This window comes from Aedes albopictus, chromosome 1, assembly GCF_035046485.1.
Source record: "Aedes albopictus strain Foshan chromosome 1, AalbF5, whole genome shotgun sequence".
Taxonomy (NCBI): Eukaryota; Metazoa; Arthropoda; class Insecta; order Diptera; family Culicidae; genus Aedes; species Aedes albopictus.
Genome location: NC_085136.1, coordinates 84910969 through 84920632, shown reverse-complemented (window position 1 = coordinate 84920632; position 9664 = coordinate 84910969).

Genomic DNA, 9664 nt, shown 5'->3' with positions numbered 1-9664 from the left:
TAAATCTAAATAATAGTTACGCAAGCTTTTCAGTCGTTTCAGTCATATAAGTGCAGTTCAGCATTTCACTGTCTCATACGTTCCTGCATTTGTTTTTCTTGGGTAATTTCGTCATTTTTTATTGCATTTTTTGAATTTTTTATTGCTATTTCGATATTTTTTTTATTGTGAATTTTCTAATTTATTATGGAAAAATCGGATTTGTTTATGGAATATTCGAAGTTATTTGGTGGGAAAAATGGCTTTTTTATTGCAACAATTGATTTATTCATTGCATTTTTGACGTTTTTGATTGCTCAAAAATCAATTATTTATGGAAATTTTTGATTTATTTATGCATTTTTTTATTTGTTTATGGAACTTTTGTTATTTATTACTGCTTACACCCCTGTTTCTTCACTGGGACTTTTCGAATTATTTATGGGAAATTTTGTATTTATTATGGATCGTTTAATTGTCTGCCTTCAAAGCGGCATAAGAAAGTATTGACCGCACAGAGCTATGGAAAATCATGGACGAAAATGGCTTTCCTGGGAAGCTGACCAGACTGATTAAAGCAACGATGGACGGTGTGCAAAACTGCGTAAGGGTTTTGGGTGAACTATCCAGTTCATTCGAATCTCACTGGGGGCTGTGACAAGGTGATGGACTCTCATGCCTACTCTTCAACATCGCTCTAGAAGGTGTGATGCGCCGAGCCGGGCTCAACAGCCGGCGAACGATTTTCATAAAATCCGGACAATTTGTGTGCTTTGCGGACGACATGGACATTATTGCCAGAACATTTGGAACGGTGGCAGAGCTGTACACCTGCCTGAAACGCGAAGCAGCAAAGGTCGGACTGGTGGTGAATGCCTCAAAAACAAAGTACATGCGGGTAGGCGGAACCGAACACGACCGGATACGTCTGGGTAGTAATGTTACGATAGACAGGGATACTTTCGAGGTGGTGGAGGAATTTGTCTACCTCGGATCCTAACTGACGGCTGACAACAACGTAAGCCGTGAAATTCGGTGGCGCATCATCAGCGGAAGTCGGGCTCCGTAAGAAACTGCGGTCGAAAAAAATTCACCCATGCACCAAATGCACCATGTACAAAGTTCTATTAAGACCGGTGGTCCTCTATGGGCACGATACATGGACCATGCTCGAGGAGCACCTGCAAGCACTCGGAGTTTTCGAGCGCCGCGTGCTAAGGACGATCTTCAGCGGTGTGCAGGAGAACGGTGTGTGGCGGAGAAGGATGAACCACGAGCTCGCTGCACTTTACGGCGAACCCAGCATCCAGAAGGGGGCCAAAGTCGGAAGGATACGGTGGGCAGGGCATGTTGCAAGAATGCCGGACAACAACCCTGCAAAGCTGATGTTTTCAACTGATCCGGGGTTGGCACAAGAAGGCGTGAAGCGCAGAGAGCACGATGGGCGGACCAGGTGGAGCGTGACCTGGCGAGCATTGGATGCGACCGAGGATGGAGAGCGGCAGCCACAAACCGAGTATTGTGGCGTACTATTGTTGATTATGTCTTGTCACCCTAGGCACCCTACACACTACTCAAACCGTTTGACCAACATTGCCACCGCCCCCTGGTTGGTCGAACCAGCGAATGTTTCTGCAACTGTATGACGAACTGCCAAATCGTGTTGCACCAACATACTAATGTGATGTTGATCAAATAAATGTCTGTATGTATGTACGGTTCAATCAGAAACACCTCCTGGCATGTCTTTGTAAACCATTGCAGATTTTTTCAAATGTTCTTCCTGTTTTTTTGCCTTTCTCGTACACCAAGTGTGGCTTCGTGGTCGTGCGGCTAGTGTCACCAAGCATATAGTCGCATCGTGCTGGGAGCGCGGGTTCGATTCCAGCACGCAGCTGTCAGGAAAAGTTTTCGGCTGTGCCACTGGGCGTTGCATGCTAGTTCGTTGTCTAGTGTCGTGCTTCCTTCAAAGAGCGAAAAGCTCACTGGAAGTACTAAACGTGTCCGTGTCAATTTAAGTGTACTGGAAAGGCTATATGTTCACTCCAAAATTGACTGTTTGATAGGAGGCCCGAAGGGTCGAGTCACATATACCAATCAACTCAGCTCGACGAGTTGAGGTGACCCGAGCAGAGGAGAATAGCAAATTAATAGCAACATAATCACATTGCCTGTTTTATATCATAATTTGTTATTGTTAAATTATCAAAATATATCTTTTTAATAACATGTTTTATTGGGCATTCTTATTTTGTTATGTTCAAGTTATTGGGATATATTCACAAGACCACATTTCAATAATATATTTTGTTGTAGAACAAGTTTAGTTATTATTCTACTTTAGAGAATGTACAAATATGTGATGAACAATAACACAACAGTAACAAGTTCACAAATTTCCTGTTATTAAGTTGTAATTGGTCTAACAAAACATGTTTTTGAATTATTCTTCCCGGAAATTTTTTTTGTTATGATATTTGGTATTTTGCCGCTTATGACAGACAAGTTTATAACATAATATGTTATGCTAATAACATAAAAATTACTGATTTCATTGTAAAGGTATTAAGCCAAAATAACATATTTTATTATGTTGTTGATATTTTCTTCTGCTCGGGGATGTCTGTGTGTGTATGTGTGTATGTGTGTGGACAAAAAAACTCACATCTCTTTTTTTGAACTAAACCTCAACCGATTTTAATGACCGACGGTTCATTCGACGCGGAATCTGGTTCCATTGTTTCCTATTGAAAATGGTTTGGATCGGTCCAGTCGTTTCGGAGTTATGGCCATTTAGGTGTTCCGGACCGGTACCCCATGGGGCAGCAGGGACGGATGTCCTGGGGCCTGACGCACCCCCCCGCTTGCGAGTCAGCCGCGTAGTTGCCGGCTAAGAATAGGACTACTAACCCCAATTCAAGGTGTCAAGCGACCCGTGCCGAGGAATGAGTGATCGAGGGGGTGAAAAAGATGCTCGATCTTTAACGGAGCCTGTGGGGCACCTGGGCACCCCCCACAGTAAGCTGTCCCTTACCGCGTTAATGCAGAGCTCTGGCGTGGTGGACATTCTTTCTCGTGCGACTCGTGGGAATCAAATATGAGTAAAAATCTTAAAAATCAAAATACAGGTGGAAGTAGCGGTGCGATCAACCCCTTCGCAAGAAGCGGGTTGATGAGGTCTCCTACAAGGAGAAGCGAGGAGTCAGGTGCTGGAAGCTGCTTACGCAGCTCAAGCGTGGGAGCTCCTGTCCACTCCACGGCAAGCCAGCCGGCGGAGGTCATGGACGGAGCATGGTTGCTGAGGGCCATCAGCCAAGTTGCAGAAAAAGGACGGCCCGCATTTGAGGTAGCTGAGCAGCAGCTCGGCAAAATTATCGACTTTGCGACAACTAAGTCGAATATAAGCAAGGACCTGAAAACGGCCTTGCTTCGGCTTAGGGCGTCTGTCGATAATGCCAAGCAGGAGCACGCGGTTGCGTTGCTGGCTGCAGCAGCGGCGGAACCCGCAAAGGAGAAAGCGTCTAAGTTTACACAAACGGAGGCCTTCTCCTTCGCGGGTAGTCCGAAGAGAGTGGAAGCGAATGCTCGCGACAAAAGCGACAAGCATTCGCAGAAGCGGGCGAGGCAGCCGTCAGGTGAGGAGCTGTCTGGCGGCGCCCGCAAGGCCAGGCGTATAATAACTCCGAAAGCCGGTGGTAACGCTGGAAAGTCGGACCCCAGCCAGGGTTCCCGGAAAGCTGGGAAGGGTGGGCCTGAAAAGGCCGGCCCGTCCCGGAATGATGGGAACAAGGGGTTGCGACCAATGGTGGGCCCTCAGCAGCCACAGAGCAGGGCGATCCAAGGAGAAGACCCTCCTTGGACAAAGGTAGAGCGGAAGAAGAAGAAGAAGGTGAATCCGCAGGTAGAAGTACAGGACGCCAAACCAAGGCGTAGGAAGGCAGGTGCCAGGCGTGAGAAAGGCGACGCTATCGTCATCAAGACGGAACAGTCCAAGTACTCGGACGTCTTGAAGACGATGCGAAGCGACGCCAAGCTCGAGGGTCTTGGAGCCGACGTACGCAGTATTAGACGTACTCGTACGGGCGAGATGATCCTGGAGCTGAAGCGCCAGAAGGAGCACAAGGGCGCCGCCTACAAAAGGCTGGCAGAAGAGGTCCTTGGCGAAGGTGTGCAGGTGAGGGCTCTGACGCATGAGGCGACTCTGAAGGTCAAAGACATTGACGAGATCACCGAAGTGGAAGAGCTCGTCACGGCACTGCGGCAACAGTGCGATGTGCAGGTGGCCGCCGCAGCCGTTAAGCTACGGAGAGGGCCAGCAGGGACACAGATAGCTTTGGTTCAGCTACCTGTGGCGGATGTTAAAAAGTCCGTTAAAGTAGGGAGTATTAAGGTGGGCTGGTGTGTTTGTCACCTGACATTCCACGAGCCACCCGAGGTTTGCTTCAGGTGTCTGGAACCAGGACACAAGTCGTGGGACTGCAAAGGCCCTGACAGGCGCAAACTGTGTAGGCGATGCGGCGCTGAAGGTCATAAGGCCCAAAGCTGCACGAGTCCGCCCATATGCATGATCTGTACCGGGAAAACCTCGAAAAACAGACATGCGATGGGTGGTCCAGGGTGCCCGGCCTTTAAGAAAGCCGCAGTGAGCAACAAATCACAGTGCAGGTAACGCAGCTGAACCTGAACCACTGTGATGCGGCTCAGCAACTGCTTTGTCAGGCGGTTTCTGAGTGGGAGACGGATATCGCCATCATTTCGGACCCATACCGAGTACCCGCCGGCAACGGCAACTGGGCCTCGGATGGGACCAGGAAAATGGCGGCGATATGGACGACGGGTAAATACCCCGTGCAGGAGTTGGTGTCTACTACCTATGAGGGCTTCGTGGTCGCCAAAGTAAACGGGGTCTTCTTCTGTAGCTGTTATGCGCCTCCGCGGTGGCCGATCGAGCGGTTCACGCAAATGCTGGACCGCTTAACGACCGTGCTAACAGGGCGAAGGCCGGTGGTAATAGCGGGTGACTTTAATGCCTGGGCTGTGGAATGGGGAAGCCGTTTCACGAACCAGCGGGGTCAGATCCTGCTAGAAACACTGGCCATCTTAGATGTCGACTTGGCTAACGTCGGTACCAAGAGTACCTATAGTCGAAATGGAGCGGAGTCAATTATTGACGTGACCTTTTGTAGTCCTGGCCTAACAAGTAGTCCGAACTGGAGAGTAGATGATGGCTACACTCACAGCGACCACCTGGCGGTTCGCTACAGTATCGACTACAACAACAGCAGACAGCGGATAGAAGAAGAGGCGGCTAGGCCAAGGCCAAGCCCTCGTAGGTGGAAGACATCATACTTCGACGAAGAGGTATTTAGGGAAGCGCTCCGCCGTGAGCGAAACTTACTCGGTTTAGACGGCGACGAGCTGGTAGCGGTGCTCTCACGTGCGTGTGATGCGACCATGCCTAGGCGAGTCCACCCTAGAAATGGGAGGCCACCGGCTTACTGGTGGACCGACGCGATTGCGGACCTGCGCCGCGCCTGCCTACGGGCTAGGCGGCGGATGCAGCGAGCACGATCAGAGGAAGAGCGAAACGAACGGCGGGTGGTGTTCGCCGCTGCAAAAGCCGCGCTCAAGACCGAGATAAGAGCAAGCAAGAAGGCCTGCTTTGAGGGTCTCTGTCAGAGTGCCAATACGAACCCGTGGGGTGATGCCTACAGGATCGTTATGGCCAAGACGAGAGGTGTGATGGCTCCTACAGAGCAATCTCCAGAGATGTTGGAGGGGATCATTGGAGGACTTTTTCCGCGTCATGATCCTAGTCCTTGGCCTCCTTTCGTAGGACAGCCGGGGACTGGGGCTGGCGATGAGGAAAGGGTCACCGATGTGGAACTTGCGGGGATAGCTAAGTCCCTTAGCGTAGGTAAGGCCCCAGGTCCGGACGGAGTTCCGAACCTGGCCTTAAAAGTAGCTATTGCAGAAGCTCCCGAGATTTTTTTTTTTTTTTTTACCAGTTTATTTATTTATTTGGCTCGATCGCTTAATTAAAAACTTTACTGAGCCGAGAACTTGAAACAATAAAATATTGTATGAATATCATTTATAAAAAGATCAATAAAAGGTTTTCCGGGCGCACTTTTTTCTCGGGACTGTGCCTGAGCCTGAGCTTGAACCGGAACCTGAAGCGGCGTATTGAGCCCGTCGCTGTTTCGCCTGCGAAATGCCGAGTGCTTCCTGGATTGCATAACCGATCTCCTCCAATGTAGGTTCCTTCTTCTTTTTAAGTTTTTCTCCATGCAAGCGATCTGTGCAATCAGCAAGCTGCAGCTCATCCGATTCACCCGTATTAGTCGTTTGGTCAAAGCTTTCCTCCAATACTTCGATGATATCGTCCTCATTGGTGTCCGTCACTTTATCATCCACTACGTTCCCAGCCACCACCTCCGCATACGAGACAACCGTTTCCTTTTCTGTTGTTTTCCGCATATTTTTCTTAGGGTTCTTGGGACAGGAGTCCCTCCTGTGTCCAACAGCTTGGCAGAAGAAGCATGTGTCCTTGAGACCGTCATAAAATATATTTCCCCTCCAATTGGAAACGTTGATCGATGGGGGAATGTCCTTCGTGACGTCTATGTAAACACCCCGTACGCCAGTGTACAGGTGCTGGAGACCCGATTCCGCTGGAAATCTCTCCCTGATTACTCGATCCACCTTACCAAATTCTTCCAGTGCCAGCGATAGACTACCATCACAAATTTCTGGTGGTAAATCAAAAACGCGGACATACCGCACATTGATGCCCGCCGTTGTCATCCGAACATCGACCGTCTTGCCGCACGAATATGAAAATGTTCGTGGTTCCGTGTTATTTTGCAAAGCATTCTTCATAGCGTCCGGAGAAGCAAACTTTATATATAGCGACCGGTCATGGGCCGTCTTATAAACCGTTTCCATCTGTAGCACATCGGTATCCAATTGCTTTAAAAAATTTGCAATTTCAACCCAAGTGGGTCTCGGGCTGCCCGGTGGGAAGCAGAATTGTACAGTGTTAATCATCACTTCCATTTCGGTTGTTTATTTCAACGACACGAAATCACCACCGATGAGTGAGCTATTGTTAACCCGGCAAACAAAGCAATGCGTGTGTACCTAACAGCACAAACTGAAGGCAGAAAAAATATCCGATCAGAGCGATTTTACACGCGTCCGCTTTCAACGATAGCAGCGACAGAACTGAAGCTCCCGAGATGTTTAGGTCTGCTATGCAGAAATGCCTGGACGAGGGAGTTTTCCCAGAAGCTTGGAAGAGGCAGAGCCTGGTACTATTGCCAAAGGCGGGGAAACCACCCGGAGACCCGTCGGCATATAGACCAATATGCTTGATTGACACGGCGGGGAAGGTGCTCGAAAAGATCATCCTCAATAGAATGTTGAAGTTCACTGAGGGCGTAAATGGTCTCTCGAGCAACCAGTATGGCTTCCGGAAGGGGAGGTCCACCGTAGACGCTATCTTGTCGGTTACAAAAACCGCCGAGAAAGCACTCGAGCCTAAGAGGAGGGGAATTCGCTTCTGCGGGGTAGTGACTCTGGATGTAAGGAATGCATTTAATAGCGCCAGTTGGGCTGCTATTGCCGATGCGCTCCTGCGTCTGGGGATACCGGAGTACTTGTACAAGATTCTCGGAAGCTACTTCCAGAATCGCGTACTAGTTTACGACACGGAGGTGGGTCGGAAGTGCTTTCACATAACCTCAGGAGTCCCGCAAGGTTCCATCCTGGGTCCGGTGTTATGGAATGTCATGTACGACAGACATGTCCAAACACTGCACTGCACGAGGAGTCGATGCTCAAACACACAACCGTGGGTGCCAAGCCACCACCTAGCTCTTCGTGTTTCAGAACAAACACGCACCGTGTCTGGCTCAACACCGGTGTCTGTGGGTGCTCAGGCACTGGGCACGGTGTTTGACGCTTCGGGTAACACGGAGCCCGAGTGTTTCCGATTATACAAAACACTCGTGCGAGTTCAAGCGCTCGGTGCCGTTCATTCTCTAGCACCAGTTGCAAATGCTGTTGGTCGACGACGAGAGTGAAGTACTTGGCGGCTCCTTTTGTGTCTTTCTCGTCCCTTCTGACTCAGTGGCTCTGATGCAGCCAAGCTACCACGCACTGCGGCCGAGCTCACTGCTTTGGTGTTTCATGCAATCGGAAACACTCGGCCTCCGTGCCCAACCAAAACTAAAACACGGAGCCGAAACTGAGGCTCGAGTTATAACACCGACACGAGTGTTTCGCCAGTCGCACTGCGTGTTCATCAGTAGAAGCTGAACGAAGGTGGTGATATGAACACACACGGTGGTGTGTTTACGGGCAAACACGCCACCGGTGCGGCACGGTTTGGTGTTTTGCCCATGTCTGATGTACGACGAGGTGTTGAGGTTAGAGTACCCAGTGGGAGTGGTGATTGTTGGATTTGCCGACGATATTACGCTCGAAGTCTACGGTGAAACGATCGAGGAGGTGAAGTTGACTACCGACCACTCGATCAAAGTTGTGGAGGCGTGGATGCGGTCCAGAAAACTGGAGCTGGCTCACCACAAGACAGAGGTGACGGTTGTGAACAACATGCAGTCGGCGCAGCAGACGGAGATCAGTGTAGGAGAGTGCACTATCCTGTCGAAGCGCTCTGTCAAGCACTTGGGCGTGATGATCGATGATAAGCTTACCTTCGGTAGCCACGTCGATTATGCCTGTAAAAGAGCCTCCACAGCTATTGCGGCACTGTCCCGGATGATGTCCAATAGCTCAGCGGTGTACGCCAGTAAGCGCAAGCTTCTGGCTAGTGTTGCTACGTCCATACTTAGGTATGGCGGCCCGGCGTGGGGTACCGCGCTAAGTACTGAATGCTACCGACGGAAGCTGGAAAGTACTTACAGGCTTATGTGTCTGAGGGTTGCAAGCGCGTACCGTACCGTGTCACACGACGCTCTCTGTGTCATTACTGGTATGGTGCCCATCAGCATTCTTATCAGTGAGGATATGGAGTGCTTCGAAATGCGCGGCACAAGAGGCATACGCAAGACTGTCAGGATGGCCTCTATGGTCAAATGGCAGCGCGCGTGGGACAGTTCCACCAAAGGAAGGTGGACCCATAGGTTGATACCGAGGGTAGATAGTTGGATTAATAGGCGCCATGGGGAAGTTTCATTCCACCTGACACAGGTCCTTACAGGTCATGGTTGCTTCCGACAGTATCTACACCGTTTCGGGCATGCGGATTCTCCCGAATGCCCAGTGTGCAATGGTTTAGAGGAAACGGCGGAACACGTTTTGTTCGTGTGCCCGCGTTTTCGCACAATGCGTGACCGCATGCTTGCCACATGCGGGGAGGACACAACTCCGGACAACTTGGTCCAGAGAATGTGTAGGGATGAGATTAGCTGGAATGCCGTTTCAACGGCTATCACCCATATCGTCTGGGAGCTACAAAGGAGGTGGCGCGTGGACTCGGAGAATGGCTAGTCCAGATGCAGTACAAGAGGTGGTCCAGGGGTTCGAAGTCGGCTTCGTAGGTCATACCGGTGCCCTGCGGTCGAGATCGACCCTTACAGCGATTAAGTGGCCGCGGAGAGGAAGTCCCGGTAGCGGTGCTGTCGTGGCGTCAGTCTACTGGGTTGGATCTGAGCCCGCG